The sequence below is a fragment of the Castanea sativa genome, chromosome 1 (genome assembly GCF_040712315.1).
Source record: "Castanea sativa cultivar Marrone di Chiusa Pesio chromosome 1, ASM4071231v1".
Lineage (NCBI taxonomy): Eukaryota > Viridiplantae > Streptophyta > Magnoliopsida > Fagales > Fagaceae > Castanea > Castanea sativa.
In genome coordinates, this window is record NC_134013.1 from 30506101 (window position 1) to 30525155 (window position 19055).

Sequence of the window (19055 nt, forward strand, 5' to 3'; positions counted from 1 at the left end):
CCAAACAGTTTGTCATTAATTTCTGTTAATGTACATTCCAAGCAAAAAATTTAAAAATTTGTTACATAGCAAGAAAAGGGAGAAGTCCTAGCTAGCCTAGACCCTAAGCTTTTGAAGGGAGGTTCTGCTCCGAAGTGCTGGCAGCCTCTGTGCGTTTTAGCTCTACTTCGAATGAGGACTGTACTTGTTTTCCCTTGTCTATTGCCACAGGTGGAGGGACATTAGGCTCGGCGCTTTGGCTCGTAGCCTCCTCGGCACCTTCACCCTGTTCCTTCTCTTTATTGGAACTTGTAGGTTCTGTAGGAGTAGGTATGGGCTCTGGGATCTTAGGAGGGAGCATGGAAAGTGCTGTCTCAGGGGTAGGGGCGACGGGAGGAAGTTCTTCTATCTCCTGGATGTCTAGGGGAAGCCAAACTTTTCGGGCTTCCTCAACTCCGAAGTTGAGGGAATCCCTGCCACATTTAAGGCTTTCTCCCAAACTTGCTGGCAATACTCTTGGCACAGCCCGACGAACTCCTCAGTTAGCTGGTTTTCTGTCGCCACTACCCCTTCCTTGTAAGCGGCCTTCTTCACAGCCTCCATAGAGTCCTTGAAGGTACGAGCCTCGTCCTTCATCCTGGCAAGCTCCTTCTTCAAGTCGGAGTGTTCCTGTTGATCTTTGGATAACTCTTCATCCTTTTGACGAAGAAGCTTGCGTTACCCCTTCACCTAGGTCTTCATTGTCCTAAGGCTGGCCTCGGCACCATCCTTTTCCCTTTTTAGCTCCGCCAGCTGCGTGGTTAGCTACTCATTCTGTGCAAGGGCCTGACCTAAGGACTTCTCGGTCTCCTTCCTAAGCTCCAGTTCAAGTCCAGCCTTCTTTCGAGAATCCTCCACCTACTTCTCAGCAGCAAAGACTTCCTAGATGGCCTGTGATGAAATATCAAAATGAATGCACTATTAATAACACAAGTCTCCAGTACATAAGAATGTTTCTTACAATAAGGTGTAATGAAAAATAAGGCGAGGATAAGACTCAAATACTTACCAGGGCCAAGTCCCTTTTTAGCAAAAGGAACAGATGTGGCTAATTCATCTTGTCCAGTGCTTCCATGTCCTTGGGCAGAAGAAGGGGACGTTCCAAGGCATCGGCCAGGTGGAGAGCATGGCCTTGTTGGAACGCCCTAATGTTAGACTGGCAAGAGATTGGTGCCTCGTCAAACTTAAGCTCGGGAGACCAGTTAGCCGGTGCATGGCGCACCTCGGCAAGGTCCCTATTCTCCCCGCTTTCCATTGAAGAGGCACGTCCCTTGCCCTTACTAGGTTTTTGTTGCTGGGGTTGTTGTTGTTGTTTCAGCTTCTTCTGCCTCTCCCCATCTGCCTCCTCGGCCTCACCCTTCCTTTTCTTCTTAAGCTTCGCAACGGGAGGCTTAGGATCGGAGGGAGGAGGGGGTGGGGGCAAGGACGAAGGGACCTGCGACCCACCTGCTTCCTTTTGGGAGACACTCACGCCCCTTTTGTGCATCAATTGCTTTAGAGCGTCCATTTCTTCTTCTTCGGAACTGGAGTCAGGCTGGGCAATCACCAAACCTTGTATCCCTGAAGTCTTGGCGGGCACGCGCTCGTCGTCCGAGAGAATAACAAGTGGATCTCCTCAAGGCCTTTCGACGTCTTCGAATTGAAACTGGTCTATCTCTTTGTCCAACGAGTGTTGCGAGGACGCCTGTTCTTCTCGGACGGCAGTTGTCTGGGAATGCGCCGAAAGGGGAATCGCTGCGATAGGGCGTGTGTATAAAATGGTGGTGGGATCGTCGGGAACTTCGCCATTGGAAAGGAAGCCTGGCCTTGCCACGTCTATCCTTCTGCGTCGCCTATCCCCCGCAATGATTGCGTTTTCAATTTCTTGGAAGTCCACTGATATGTGGTCGTATCCCAGTATCAGGTGGGCAGCCCTCACTTGTAGGTCCTCGCTGACAAATACTTCAGAGCGGAGGACATGGTTCAAGTCAGAAACGATGCAAAGGCTGAGGCGTGAACGTACTTGTTGTTTATCTGTGAGAAAAAAGGCATCCGAGAAAACAAACATGGTCAGATTAGTGATAAACATTAAGACAAGAAGTAATAGTGTGCAATATGAATTGAAACGGTAAAGGTAATGGGATTGAATCACGGGTTAAGAAATTTAGCTCCTAAGGAGTCACACCTGACTCTCCCCATTTAACTAGGCAATGAGGACCGTCATACCAGTTTTTTGAGGTGATGAGGTAGTCGTCCTTCATGCCTTTGTTGGATTTAGGAAGACTGGAAATCAGTCTAACTATGCTAGACCGGGATTTAATGTAATATCCTGCATTTTTGAGTTTGTGGCACTCGTACATATAGGCAACGTCGTGCCATGTGAGGTTTAGGCCCATTTGCTCGTTCAAAGCGTCGACACTACCTAGGACCCTAAACACGTCTAGCGCGCACTGGTCTGGGCATAACCTATAGTTGCGAAGGTATTCACTGGTCACATTTCTTATGGGGAAAGTCATCCCACCTTCTATGAAGGCAATCATGGGAATGATGACTTCTCTGTCTCTCCTAGCGCTACATACGGCTTCTACTGGGCAGTATCTCAAGCCTATGTCATTGGGAATTTGGTACTTGGCCCTAAAACCCTCCATACCGGCGTCAGAATCTACCAAACACTTAAATTTACCCATTTGGTGAGAGCGAAAATGAAAGTTGAAGGAAGAAAAGGAGTTTAAATGGTGGCCGAGGATAGAAGCCGAGAAGGAATGAATAAAGAAAAGCGAAAACTTACGGGAGTTGGTTATGCGATTCTTCACAAGCTTCTGGAGAGAAAAGGTGATGATTGACACTTAGATGCGATAGATCTCTGAAAGAATGAATGAAGGTACAGGTTCCCAGGCGTTTTGACGTGCGGGAGGCGGCCTCGAAATTAAAGTTCTCCCGCTCAAATTTTCAAAGCCAACCTGGACCGTTGGATGTTCATCTCACCGTTGAATGTGGGTAACAGAATGTAACTTGCGGTCATAAATGCGCGCATTCTGGGTTTCGAAGTGTCAAAAGCGTTTTCAGGTAACGAAAGGACCCATACACGCGTGGCAGTTTACAAAGCGAGTGGGAGGTATGCTAGTCGGATCAAAACTCTATTTCTCTCCTCGGATGGGAGGGGCAAAATAAAGTTTTGAGGGGCTATTGTGGGGGGTAAAAACTCTTGAATAAACATTTGGGCTTTGGGCCTGATTGGCTGGTACCAGTTTGTTTTGATTAGGGCCTCTAGGCCTACAAGTTAATCTGCACTGTAAAGGTCCGAGGGGTTTTCCGATGAGGAATGTCTCCTCGGACAGGCCCAGCAATGACCCTAGAACTTGCTAAACGGGTTAGAGGCAGAATTCTGGAAAAACTGATGGGTAAGAGGGTAATCCAAGCACCTTTTAGAAGCAAGGATGTGAGAGAAATATCTAAGGAAAAGACTGCTACCTCCACATTAAAGACCCTGCATCTACCTCCCTGGCCGCATTAATGGGGAAGTGAGCTATGAACAGTAGAATTCAGCCTCCCTGCTATTGTTTGAAGACTTCAAGAAGGCGGTGGATGTGACAAGTATCAAAGGGAAAGATTTGTACGACATGTGGATAAACCAGTGAAGAAGAAGAAGTATATAAGGAGAAGAGAGAGGAAAGAGAGGGGGATCTGCACCTTTTGCTGAGAAAAATAGGAACTAAGGATTGTAAACTTTGGCATAGAAAGAGAATATTTATACAACTCGTCCTCGGCTTACGTCCGAGGAGGTCTCTTTGTCATATTCGTTTATCATTTGCACAGATAGTGGCACTCTAGCCTGTTAATCAAACTTCCAACATCCCGAACCTAGATTTCAAATCCATACTCTACAAATTTTATTGTATAAGGCTCATTGGGCCTGAGCCCAACACTTGTTTTTGGGTCCGGGTACAATTGTGCACTTACACTACCTATATATATATATATATCCTTTTTGAAGTGAAGTTTATTCCAACATGTGAATGCCTAAATCTCATGACAGGTATGCATTATATCTTCATTATTATTTTTTCATTTTGTTTAAGCTATTTTTCTTTAACTTCAAAAAAATTAGTAAAAACTTCTCTCATACATTTTAACCCAATTCATAATATTAAACTTTTGTATTCATTTATTCTCTTCTACAATAATTAGTTCAGGTTTTAGTTATATACTCACACTTTTATCTCTCAAAGTGATAAAGAAAACAAACAGGTTTATTTTTTGTTCTTTTCCTAAATCTATATCTTAATTTATAATTTGTGTTAATTTCTTAATTTTAAATTACGAATAAGTTTGATTATATTCTTTATATTGAATTTAAATTGTTGTTTATAGGTTTTTGGTTGTGTTATAGTCTTCAAAAAAAAAAGAAGAGAAGAGTTTATATAAATTTTGCAACAAAGCTAAATATATAAGCCTAAGAAATTTTTACTAATAATAGTTTTATTAGTAACTTTTCATTAACGCGTTTTAAAAAAATTGAATAGAGAGATAATTTATCAATGTGATTTAAACTTTACTAAAACTTTTTTAAGGGATTGGTTTAAAAAAATTCCAAAGTAATTTTTTAATTATTAACTACTATGAGCTAACTTCTAAATGCCAAAACCCATAATTGAAATACTAATATGTATGAGATACCACTTCCAAAGATTAATATCTTAGCTATTATATATTATTCGCTGACTTTATTTTTTATTTTTTCAAAAGAAGCGTTTCTCTCTCTCTCTCCCCACAAAACAAAGGGATTATAATAAGAATTAGTTAGACAAGGGTAAGACTACACCACCTCTTTCCTACAATAAATGTTAAATTCAGATAATTTTTCATGCATATACACACGCTATACAAAGGGATTATAACAAGAATTAACTAGACAAAAGTAAGACTACACCACCTCTTTTCAACAACAAAAATGTTAAATTTAGATCATTTTTCATGCATATACACACACATGTAGCGTGCAACACACAGTACTTAAACTTGGTAGGGTGAGATTCACTTAATTTTTAGTGTCTTCTTTCATGCTTTCAAATTTAAGTGTCTTGTTACAGAGGGACTATAACAAGAATTAGCTAGACAAAGGTAAGACTACACCACCTCTTTTCTACACACAAAAAAAAAAAAGTTAAATTCAGATAATTTTTAATGCATATACACACACATGTAGCGTGCAATGCACGTAACTTAAACTTGATAAGGTGAAACTCACTCAAGTTTCAATGTTTTCTTCCATACTTTCAAGGACAAATTAAATTGTCATGTGAGTCTCTCTACTTCAAATTTCTAAATGTTTAATAATTTAGATTGTTCTTAATTATTGAATTGATGTTTCTACTTAAACATGATTTCAATTATTGTTTTGGATAGTTTTTAATTATTAAAATCAAGGGTTTTTCATTAGTATTAGTGTGTCACGACCAAGGATATCAAAATACCCTTACCTTGCCTTGTCTTGCTCTTGTTCCACGTGAGTTATTCTAGTCCAAAAACAGGAATAGGGTATTCATGCAGGGGCGACACTACTTGTAACTCAGAGTGATCACAGGACCACCCTGAGTTGCCAAAAAAATGTGTATACACACACACACACGCTAAATTAACCTATTTAGACTACCATAATAAAAATATTGACCACCCTGACTTGAACATTATAAGAATTTTGATTCAATAAAAATAAAAATGATGCAACATTTACAATATTTTTACAATAATTTCACTACAAATCTTATTTAATAAGCGGAAAGCGTTTACTAATTCTAATTTCGTCTCAATATTGACATTAGTTTTTAACCCACTAATAAAAAAATTATTGCATAAATTTTTTTTTAAAATTGTTATAGATGTAACATTACTTCAAAAATAATTTGTTCTCACAAACATAATCCTTAACCCCTTAAACCCCATAAAAAAAATCCCTTAAATAACAAAAAAAAAAAAAGCACAAATAACAACAAAAATAACTCCCAAAAAAAAAAAACTAGACCAAACAAAAATGAGTTAACAAATGATTCAACCGAAAACCTATTCAAAAAGAAAAAGAAAAATAATTATTCAAATTTGTAACTCTTTTAACCTATTACATAAAAATAATCTCTAATTTCATTTTTCCTTGAAAAAGGAAGTTAAGAATAATATTGTAGCTCATGAGTTTTCCTTGGCAGTGCTGGCAATTATGCTCTTTTTGGCTTTACAATTGCAATAATTTTGATTTCCTTAATGACTCAGCTCATAGTTACAGCAAATATCATAAGTTTTTCTCTCTTCTCTATTATCATTTCAATTCTCTTACTTTATTACTCTCATCTCAGTATTCTCAATTCCTACTTTATCTTTTATCAGTCCATTTTTTTCTTTTTCTCTGTGTTAGTAGAAAAAACTTGTATTACTTTTTTTTTGGGGCCGTCGATATATTCAAGATATCTCTTTATTAACTTTTGTATAATTTAAGTTTTTTAGTGACCACTCTTGGAATCACCATTGTACCCATGATTTTACCTCAATCTACCCTATTGACATCCATAATTGAGTTGGGAAAATAATGAATATTTGCTTGATTTTACACACTTGGAACTTGAAAGCGAAACAAACTATGTTGAGAGAGATGATTCTTAAACCTGTAATAGAGATTATGGCAACTATTGTGGGAGAAAATTTTCAATAAGGAGTCTGTAAAAGTTGTCGAATCCTCCATAGGTGTGGTGGCTTAGTCTTTTGCTGAAAAAACGGAAGCTTTGATACCAATATGTTGAGAATAGCAGAAGCATAAATATCTATTTGTTGTGTAGCCAAATAACAGTGAGTTTATGCAAAATAGAAATAGAAAACAGAACAAACAATCACACAGATAACACAAAAATTTCCATGGTTCAGCTTTTGACCTAGGTCTTAGATAGAACAAAGGAACATAACACTCAAAAGTGTTAAAAATTACAAGTCAATTAATGAAAATAAAAGATAATTAAATTACGTATGGATACACTTTAATTTAGTGAGCTATATATGACATAAGAGAGGGAATAAAAAATGCATTAGTCAATTATATAAATATATTAAACCCGTGACGACTTTTCCAAACTCTGACCGCAAGGCTTAGCAACATTTTTTATGACTTTTTGGCTTAGTGACATGTACTTTTTTTTTTCCCCTTGGCTTAGTGGCATGTACTAGCTTCGTTTGGGTTTGTTTTTATTGTATTGAGTAATTGTGTCCTACTTAGAGTGTGATTTTGAGGTAGCACAATATTACTAAGGGGTATAAAATTTAATTCTTACAATAGGTTCTTTATTGAATCTAATCTCAAAAAGTATTTATATTTTGTTGCAAAAATGAAGAGAAGGGATATAGAATTATAGATAAGAGAGTCAGAGAAAGAGAACCACTAACTTAAACTAAAGTACTATAACAGCTATTTTTGCCTAATTATGAAACTATCTTTTTTTCAATTATATTTTATTGAGGTTTTCGTCTCAACTACCTTACAGTTTCTTTGAGACACTTGAACACTTATCGAGGCTCTAAAGACGCCTCACCTTACCCAATAAGCATTCTTGATAATAAATATAATTTAACATGATAAATATTATATTTTTTATGATTAATATTGATACATATTTAATTAGTATAAGTATTAATAAATATAAAATTAGAAAATTTGTATAAAAAAAATCTAATTTAAATAAAAACTTTTGAATGTTATGTTCCTTTGTCCTAAGACGTAACACTGTTTCTAACCTTCCGAACTAATTTATTGCACTCTTTCATCCAATAAATTAACACATTTAATGTCTAGCGAAATACCATAAAATTCATGATATTCTGTATTTCCCTTTCTTCTTTTTTACAATTTTAACTTGTACAAGAAAATCGAGCAAAGATGATTTTTAAACAAATTATTTTTTTTATATGTATGCAATACCAATTTCAATCGTTGTACTTTTTGGAACTTCCTATATTGAATTTCTAAACTTTATGCTTTTGTATTTTTTTTCTTTGTTTTTGGTGTGGATAAGTACGATAGATTCAAAATCTATGGCGTTTATTATTTTATTATGATTACTCTTTAAAATTATTAGGTACTCTAAAATACGATGATGTGATGTTCTCTTTAATAACATTTTTGATCACATTAATAGTAAATTTTACTACTTAAATTTATGGTAAGATTTATCAGAATGTAAGAAAATGAAACATCATATTACCATGCTGGAAAGTATCTAATAATTTTCCAGGTCCATGGTCTCTTAAAAACAAAAATTATACTGTGATGAATATCTTTTCTTTATTGGTTCGGCACCCCACCAAAAAAAAAAACCCCGATAAAACAAACTGCAAGTTGAAACCTTGACTATAAATCAATGGCTCATATACCACGCACAGACTAAAAATTGTAATTAAAAAAAAAAAAAAACAGCAATCTAATTACTTGATGAATGTTTCATGCATATGGAACCTCCAGCCATGATCTGTACAAGTTCCTTTAATCACTAGGCCCTTCACTCTCACTCATCTACACAATATGTTTATATCACTTGCCTTCTGCTCTGCAACAATTTGTAGCCACCATTGATCTACTACTATGTTATCCCTTGCAGTGAGCAATTTGGACTCCCCTATGAATGGTAATTAGTCCTCCATTTACTCTATAATCTTCATTTTTCGTTTTTCTAATATTTTTTTCTTGCATAAACCAACTCTTCTACAGATACCATGAAATCCGATCCTAAGCTTTTTGGCCTTCTCTTTACTTTCCCCAGATATCTTCCTCTTCCACAATTTACTCCCTACAAATTTGGTGACTGATCCCACTTCATGGAGACCTTCCTTCTTTGCCATATAGCCCTTATTTGAGCTTGATGTAGTTGGTGGTATAGTAAACCGACTAGAGCTACATGAAAAGGGCAAGGCCATCATGTGCCTCTCAAGGAGATGACCAAGTGACGCTATTTCATGTGAATCATATAAAGGACTCCCACAGTCCCATATGCTAGCAGCTTCTTCTTCTTCTTCTTCTTCTTCCTCTCTTTTCTTCATTTTTTTTTTTTTTTTGCAATACCCAAATCATCTTTTAAGCGTTATTATATATAGAGAGATTGAGTAATCATTTTGTTTTCTTTTTCTTGACGTATATTTGTTGGAGAAAAATGAATTGACATCCCCAAAAACTGTCTTATACATGGCTATATCATACTCCATTGAACTAAAAAAATATATATATTGGACGTTTGGTACAATCTTATTGGGCTCCAAAGTTGTTGCAGTTGGAGTAGTTGAATTATCAATTTAACTTGTTTCTTTAAGTTTTAGGAAAAATTAATTTGCCTACACTAGACGACAAGGAGGCCACCTACCATTGGCCAAAACAGTGTCTCTAATATTTGGAGTTCATGCATCAAAATTTTCATGTCCCACTTATGCGAAAAAAGAATAGGATGGAGCCGGTGATTTTATTTTAATAACTATAAAAGCCAAACTATTTTAGTAGTTAACCAAGGTTTGAAACTATTTTAGTATCTAACGACTCGAGTTTTTTAGACTCGATTTCACTATAACAAATTCAGTTTAAGAGACTCGATTTCTGTGTGCTGGCAAAACTGAGGTGGAGAAAAGATCCACGTGGAACTCGAGTTTTAAAGACTCGAGTTCCTGTTCACCATCTTCTACCTTCGTTTTTTTTCTCTCTTTTTTTTTCTCCATTTAGGTCTTTCACCATCTTCTTCCTTTCTTCTCCATTTCACGTTCCATTCACCATCTTCTTCCCTTCTTCCAAGCCCCCAAAAACCCAAGCCAATTCTTTCTTCTTCATCTATATCCAATTCTCAAAATCCCAAACCCAAATCACGATCTCAATTGGAGAAAAAATCCATACCCCTCATCCAAATTCATTTCTCAATCCCAAACCCAAATCACGATCTCAATCGGAGCAAAAATCCAAACCCAAAACTCACAGTTTCTTCCTGTGTTGGTGTTTTATGGGTTTTTGCGTTGGTTTCTAGGCTGCGTTGCTGTGATTTCTTCCTGCGTTGGTGTTTTTTGGGTTTTCTACATAGCGTTGGTTCGTGTTGGGTGTTTTCTGGAGGGAACTCGAGTCTTAGAGACTCGAGTTCCACGTGGATTTTTTTACTCCACCTTAGCTACACACTTCATGGAAATCGAGTCTTTAAAACTCGATTTCCTACAGTGAAATCGACTCTAACAGACTCGAGTTTTTATATACCAAAATAATTTCAAACCTTGACTAACTAATAAAATAGTTTGGCTTTTATAGTTATTTTAAAAAAAAAAAAATCCTAGAGCCGGATATCTAAACCTTTATATCTCTAATTAATTCTCATGATCTCATCACGATAACATTGATTTTCACTAACAAAAAGATTGCATTACTCCATTGGATGGTCGGCTTTTATGTCTTTTTGTGGTGGCCTCTCATATCTCAGCCATTTGTACTGCTGATCTCCCGGATTTGTGTTCAGTGTTCGTTTGTATTTGTTCATTTTTTGATGGACATTAACTATTAGAGATTAAATTAAATGAGAAAATTCACAATAGGTTTAAGTTTTTGGTATATGTATTAATTTATCATGGTAACAAATAATTTGGATACTATCTCTGCTTTGTTAGTTGATCTTGACTTGAATCCACAAGCGAGAATAGTACAGTTCAAATAATTATTAAATTTACTATATTTTAATAGTTCAAATTTTTTAGATAAGTATAATATAGACCAAAATTGTTTTCATTTTAATCCCTTACCTTTTAGAAATTTCATTTTAACCCTTCATATTTGATTCCATTTTCATATTTGCTCTGTCATTCATTTCTATTAATAATTTGACCGTTAAGTGTCAAATAAGTGACGTTCATTAAACCATGTCACTCATATAATATCTGTAGGGTCATTGGGCCCAGGAATATATGTGGGGTGGCCCAAAAGTATTCTTCGGACTAGAAGCCCAGTCCGAGGACGTGGAATGGTCCAAAGGTGTATGAACATTAACTCATAAGAAGAGATAATGTCTGAATAAATATGTCCGAGGAAGATTGTATCCTTGGCGAGGTGAAGCCGAGGTAGGAGAAGGGTTGTCTGATATCCACAGGCTATGTTCTAGAAATTCCTATAGGATAGGGAAGACATGGTACACGTGGGGGATAAGAAGAAGGGCGGTGAAATATCTAAGATAAAGTTGTTACCACCGTCCCCACATTAAAGGCTCTGCAACTGATATTCTGGCCGCATTAATGAGGAAGTGAGACCTGAACATCAGGCTTAAAACTTAGCCTCTATCTCCAGAGACTTCAAGGAAGGTGGATGTGACAAGTATCTAAACCAACGGTCTAACCATGAGATGGAGGATGAGAAAGGGAAGAAGAAGAAGGGAGTATAAAAGGGAGAAGGGACCTTCGGTAAGAGGGGGGATTTTTTGGAAGAGAAAAAGAAAAAGTACATTGAAAACCTGACTATCCACAATTGTAATCTATCTTGAGGAGCATTAATATAAACTATCCTCGGATTGTGTCCGATGAGAGGTTTTTCATTCATATTCATATAAACAACTCCTTATAAGTGTCATTGGGCTCAAAGCTCATCATTCTTTGTTATTTAAATATCATTAGAACCTAGATTTCAAACTCACTCTCTACAAATTCCATTGTAAAAAAGACTTTTAGGCCCATTCCCTTCTGATTGTGGGTCTGGGCTCGAATTATATCCTTACAATATCATATTACTAAAAATAGACTGTATAGCCAATATAAAAACAAAACCAAAGGTGAGGTGAAAACTTTAAATAATAAAGAGCCAAAACAAAAGTGATTCCAAATTTTAATCAAAATTCAGGAGTATACTTTAATCTAGAATTCATTGGCGTTAGCATGACGATCCCATTCCCAAATAAGCTAATATGAACTCGTGGACTAGTTAAAGTGGGACTCTAAAGATTCTGTAAATAGGCCCAACTAAGCCGAGCATGTGGGTTGGGCAAGTTAACAAATTTGGATTGGGCTCCTCAGATATCTTGTCATGGCCGAGCACTCGAGCCAGAATATTCAAGGCAAAGAGTCTTCAACACGGCATTGATAAAAGGCAAAGGTTGATGATACTTTCTAAGGATTAGATTCTTTCCTCTGTTTCTTCCTCTTCATCTTTTATTTATTTATTTATATTTATGTGGAGAGAAAAACGAATTGAAATATTCATTGAAATAAATATTTTTTTAAAATAGATATGCTAGAATTTTAATTTATAATGTTAGCTTCTTGAGATTACTTTTTATAAATTTTTATTGTAAATATATTTCTTATTTAATTATAAAAGACTTTCTAGTTGAGCTAAGTTAGCAAACTAGAACTCACCATTAAAATACAATGAAGTATTTTTTGTTTTTGTGTTTTTTTTGAGAAGCAAATACAATGAAGTATTAGATTCTAATTAAATAAAGAAAATAAAACGCACAAGCGTTGGAACTATCACATTGATGTGGCGTTCGGTACGAGGTAATATTTTAGGATTCCTAAGAATGTTTAAAGATTCCTATATTTAATTGCAAATCACGTCAGGGAATCAGATGCCAGGAGAATCTGGATTCTCCCTTTAAACCCCCCTCAATAAGAATGTGAATTCCCTTTAAAACAGGTGGGTATCCAAATTCTCAAGTTTAAAGGAAGTTGTATTTTCTATAAATTGACAATTTTAACAATTTTTCTTATCATTTAAGCAATTAAGATAAAATATAAAACAAATCATCAATATATTTTCCATTGTCTTTATCTTTTCCTGCCAATATAACATAAACAGAATAAGTAACTCTGTTGATATATTCTTCAATAATGTTCTATTTAGGTTCCATGTGTGGAAAAAAAAAAAGTTTGAAGGTGACCCTCTATTTTTGCGAGGTATTCACTTTTGTTGTTGTGTGTGTGTTGCTCAACAAATTATTAATAGTTTATATTTTTTTTTCATTATTTATTTAGAGGAATAATTTTTTTTAAAGGACTTGGTAGTTCACATTCAAATTTAAGGATAAAATTGGAGAAATAAATAATTCATTTAAGATTCCTGAGAATAAACCAAACATTATCATCTCACATTCCTAGGCATCTTAAAAGATTCTCAATGAAACAAAAATAGTAATAACTACATTTCTAGGCATCTAAATTGCAAGGACTCATATTTTTAAGAATCTAAATGCTAGAAGTAATGTGAATTTTCCCTTACCAAGCGCCATGTCAATGAGACAAATTTACTTTCACTTGGTCTAGGATAATCTAGGCCACCTGGAAAAATCAAACATCAAATTTTTTATTTTTGTTTTTTGTTTTTTTTTTTATGGAAAATCAACATCAAGTTGGGTATAATAAAAAGTAAAAGTTGAAGATTATGTTCCACATTCCTTGCTTTAAATTTTGACTTCAATACTGCTATCCGCCAATAAAAGTAAGGGAAAAAAAAGTTAAAAATTGAAGGTTATGCTATTATATAATGTATTAACGTTGAAAAGCATCTGAAGCTTCGACTTGTTTCTTTCCTTTGTGTGTGTATGTGGTTATAATTTTATTGAAATTGAACATTATCAAATGTTGACATCGACTTCTTAGCCAGTTTTGTATTTTATTTCTGAAAAGAAGATAATGACATCGAAATTTAAAAAAATTCAAACAATTTATCACTTCATCTATGTGTTGGACACTGGCAACAAAAAAAGCTTTTGTTGCCATTTGGGGACTAAAGCATCAAATGACCCACAATATTGGCCTCTAATGAAAATAGTGACATTCCAGGATAAATCATACACATGAGAACTTATCGGTTATCTCATTTGTATAGGAGCTGGTATCTCATGTGCTAGGCGCATGAGAGTTTTTTTCCCCTGTATAGTAACATCAATCTTGATTTTGAGCATATATCCATGATATGTAAGATATCTTAGTGTACACAATTAGCTCATTATAAATCCAACATCTCTATGATCCATCTATATCCAATCTGTATCTATTTATTTATTAATAATTCGATAATTGAAAATGAGGGATTTAAATTTTGGACATTTTTCATTGGAAACACCAAAAAATGTTATTTGAACTTTAGACAATTAAGTTTCTATTGTATCATTATTTTATTTTATTCTATTTTTTGAAAATTTTAGTAATAGAGTTTCACTTAAAGTAAACAATGTGAATAATTGTAATGTACTTATAATGAGTTACATAGCAAAATTGTGTCATATAAATTGTAATACTCAAATTGAGCTACACAATGCAAATATGATGAATACGACCCAATTTTTATCATTAAAACACAAGGTCATGGTTGATTATTAAAATAATAATAAATAAATGATAAATTTTCTCTTAAATTTCTATAAATTCTTGGTAGAATGACTTTAATCAAAGTAATAAAATTTTTTATTTTTTTTTTTGAAACTTTGAAAATAAAGCTTAACTTAGAACAACTATATTTATTATTTTGATGTACTTACAATGTGCTACATCACATAAAGAAGGAAAAAAGGGTAAACAATAATAAAGGAGAGAGTATCCACTTAGTGTAGTGATGACTTGTATGTTACAATTTTTATTATATATGATTTGGATATGAGTTTATATAGTTTTTTTAATATATTTTATTGTGAATGTTTTGGTGACAGTAGCTAAATGATTGATCGTTATATAATTTAAAATTTTTCTTATTGTACCATAGATCTCATAGCTTCACATTAAAGGATTTTGTCAAAAACATTATAGTTCAATTAGTTAATTTCTTTGGTATTTTCAATGGAGACATCTAAGGTCTAAATCTCTCCTGTCTAGTTAAGACTATTGAATTATTAAAAAACAAATCAATTTATTTGAACTTTTTATTGTTTTTAGTTAATAGTGACTCATTAAAGGATATGAATTAAAATTATTTTAGAAGTTCTAGATTTTAATTATAAATAGTATTTAACTTAAAACTAACCAAGCACTACAAGAAACTTGTGTAATTTATCGAAATCACTAACAAAGACTAACTAATTTTAATTATATAGTATCATAATGTAGAAATCATAATCCTTTTAATACTAGAGTAAATCATATATTATAAATATAAATCATTAAATTATTAAATTTGATATACTATCATCCTTCAAACTATTATGATTATATCATTTTCAAAAAAAAAAACTATTATGATTATATAAAAATTGTCTACAACCGGTCGAATACTGACAAAATCACTAATATTTTAAATTTTTTTCTTTCTAAATCTCCTATATTACTTTAGAGAATAACCATCTATCATTTATAATATTGAATCCTCTCTTTCGGAGTATAGTAATGAATTTATAATTTTAAACCTCAGTGAAGTATTGACAAAAAATTAAAAATTTAAAGAAATGAAAAAAAAAATATATATATATATATATATATATATGTGTGTGTGTATGTGTGTGATTTTACATATTACACGTCTATAAATTAAAAATGTAATGGTCAAAAATTGAAGGCCCTGGATAATGGGCTAGGCTTTTGTCCAAGACAATCAATTTGTTAGAGGTGGATTTCTAAGACCAACAGTTGAATCCAAATTAGCGTTTTAATGTAAAGAAATAGTACTGATGATGCACAAAAATTGTCAGTGAATTGATTATCCACACACGTGTCAATGGATGCACCTGAAAAACAAAAAAAAAGAAGAATCAATCAAAGGGCACCGGTGGGATACCGGCCAAAGACCCTCCACAGATTAAGTCAGAAGAGAGCTCTAACAATACTAGAGAGTATGAGCTTCAAAGAAATTGTGCGTACCTTAATTTGTGAGGGCTTTGGGGTTTTTTTAGTAGCGTAGAGCCGACCTTCATTTCTTAGTGGGGAAGGTCTTTCTTTGTAGGGAAGATCCTCATTAATACACGCATTTTGCGAGATCTTTTCCTTGAAGAGATTCCTTTGATTAAGGTCAATCATGGGGTATACGATATTTCCTTGTATAGACATTCGTGGGGATCAAATTTAGCTTATGCTGAATCTATCGACCTCTTCGAACCCGTTAGCCTCTTCGTACCCGTCAGTCTCTTGCTTCTCTTGAGGGTACCCGTCATTTTAAGCGGATGCCCGTTAGGTGTCGTGGGGTTGTCAGCCTTCATGGTGTCGTCCCTTTGATCCCTGACCGCTAATGGGAAGCAGACGGGTCGAGAGGAATTGTTGCCTTCCTTGTGTGTTGTGCCTTGAATCTTATTAGCGAAAACACCTTTATCAGCTAGGTCCTACCAGAAAAGGCACAAACCTTGACGAGTCAGTGGCGGAGTATTCCATCCTGATGGGTCAAAGTGCTTAAAGGACTTTGTTGGACAAAAATACCCTTATTAGTGTGCAAGTTGGTTTGTTGATTGGACGAGTATAGTAGATCGTCTGCCAAAAGTGTCTCATCGATTTAGACGAGTTAGTGTCGATGAGTAGGGTACTTGATGACCCCTTGATACGTAACGACCGTCAAGGCGGAGCATGTCGGGCGGTGTCAAGGAAGGTACTTGACAACAGCTGGGTCCCTAACGACCCCTTAGTACTTGACAACCCATTGATATGTGACGATCGTTAAGGTGAAACGTGCTGCGTGGTGTTAAGGAAGGTACATGATGACCGTTGGGTACCTAACGACCTCTTAGTACCTAACGATCTATTGATAAGTGACGATTGTTAGGGTGAAGCGTGTCGCACGATGTCAGGGAAGGTACTTGACGACCGCTTGGTCCATGACGACCCTTTAGTACCTGACGACCCATTGATACATGACGATCGTCAAGGCGAAAGGTGTTACACAGTGTCAAGGAAGGTACCTAACGACCGTTGGGTACCTGACGACCTCTTAATAAGTGACGACCGTCAGGGCACAGCATGTAGTGCAGTGTCAGGGAAGGTACCTAACGACTCATTGGTACCTGACGACCCATTGATACATGACGATCGTCAGGGCGGATGGTGTCGCGCGATGTCAGGGAAGGTACCTGACGACTGCAAGGTCCTTGATGACCTCTTAGTACTTGACAACCCATTGATACATGACGAATGTCAGGGCAAAACATGTCGCGCGTTGTCAGGGAGGGTACTTGACGACCTTCAGGGCGAAGTGGGTCGCGCAATGTTAGGGAAAATACCTTACGACCCATTGATACATGACAATCATCAAGGCATAAGGTGTCACGCGGTGTTAGGAAAGGTACTTGACAACCGCTGAGTCCCTGACGACCCCTTGGTACTTGACGACCTATTGATACATGACAACCGTCAGGGCGGAAGGTGTCGCACAGTGTCAGGAAAGGTACTTGATGACCACTAGGTACCTAATGACCCATTGATACATGACGACTGTCAGGGCGAAAGGTGTCACGCGGTGTCAGGGAGGGTACCTGGCGACCTCTTGGTCCCTGACGACCCCTTGATACCTGACGATCCATTGATACATGACGACTGTCAGGGCGGAACGTGTCATGCGGTGTCAGGGAGGGTACCTGACGACCTCTTAGTCCCTAACGTCCCCTTGGTACCTGACGACTGATACATGACGACTGTCAGGGTGGAACATGTCGCGCGGTGTCAGGGAGGGTACCTAACAACCTCTTGGTCCCTAACGACCCCTTGGTACCTGATGACCCATAGATACATGACGACCGTCAAGGCGGAAGGTGTCGTGCAGTGTCAGGGAAGATACTTGACGACCTCTTAGTACTTGATGACCCATTGATATGTGACAACCGTCAGGGTGGAGTGCATCACACAATGTCACATTTCCTTTGTGACCAACTATACTTTTGGTAAGCTTATGATGTTTTTGGTGACCGAAGACTCGAAGGTGTTGGAAATTTTTTTTTAACAAGTGAAAATATTCCCTATCAAGTACAAACCAAATTTGTGTAAGATACAATGAATATTTGTTCTAAGATAGAAATATAAGACAAAGCTTCTCTCAATATTACTAGTGATTTCTCTCTCTCTCTCTCTCTTGTTTTCTAGATTCAATCCTTGCAGATGGGAGATCTCTTCCTATTTATAACTCTAGCATGTAATAGGTTGTTGAGACATTGTTCTGGTGTCATTCAGCCATTAATACGACATGCTTAGGTGGTGCAGAGCGTTTAATGTGGAGGGGACGGTGGCTTTGTCAAAAAGTTTCCTCCAATTCTTGTTTGGATTAATTACTATTATCTTCCTTCAACCAACATCATTGGCATGGTCCAACAACTCTTCGTCCTCCTCGGTCTATTCTTTCCTCGGGCCAACTCCCTCTTCATACTATCTCTTTCCTTAAATTATTTGAGCTCATGTAATCCATTTGAACATCTGATTAGGCCTTCCCAAATTCCAGCCTAGACCCAATTTCCTTTAACTCTTCTTGACTCACACAAAAACCATTAATCATAAAATCATAAGCAAATAAACAAATTCAAATAAATTTTATAAAGCCTTTAAAACCATAAAACCATGAATGATACAAAACTTAATAAAAAATGCAATTTTTACTATAAAAATGAAATTTAGAATAAAAGAATGTACTATAAGATTCCAAAATGTGTAAATTATAATGTTCAGACTAAATGGTCTGATTTAAAATTTTATATCTTACACATTTGATTTAAATTTTTTTAATTTATAATGCATTTAAAATATATTTTTAAAGTATTCTACTTCAAAAAAAAAAGGTCTTTTAAAGCCCTATTCCACCGACATAAGGAATAATAAACAATATAGAATGTTGTTAAAAACCTCTATATACTACTTTTATTTTCATGTGTTTTAATAAGTACTAGCCTCATCACATGCGCTTCGCTTGTGCGATGAGACTTTTTTTTTTTAATTTAGTATTATAATTTTTCTTTCATCAAAATTTGGAAAAATAGATAGGATATTTTTTTCAAAGATAATAAGATTCATTTTTCAATTAGAAGCTTTTGAGTGTTTATCCAAATCCAATTGATGATGTAATAGTTATAAATTTTTTTTTGATAAAGTAATAAATCCAAATAATAGTTTCAAAAAGAAACATGGGATAGTTT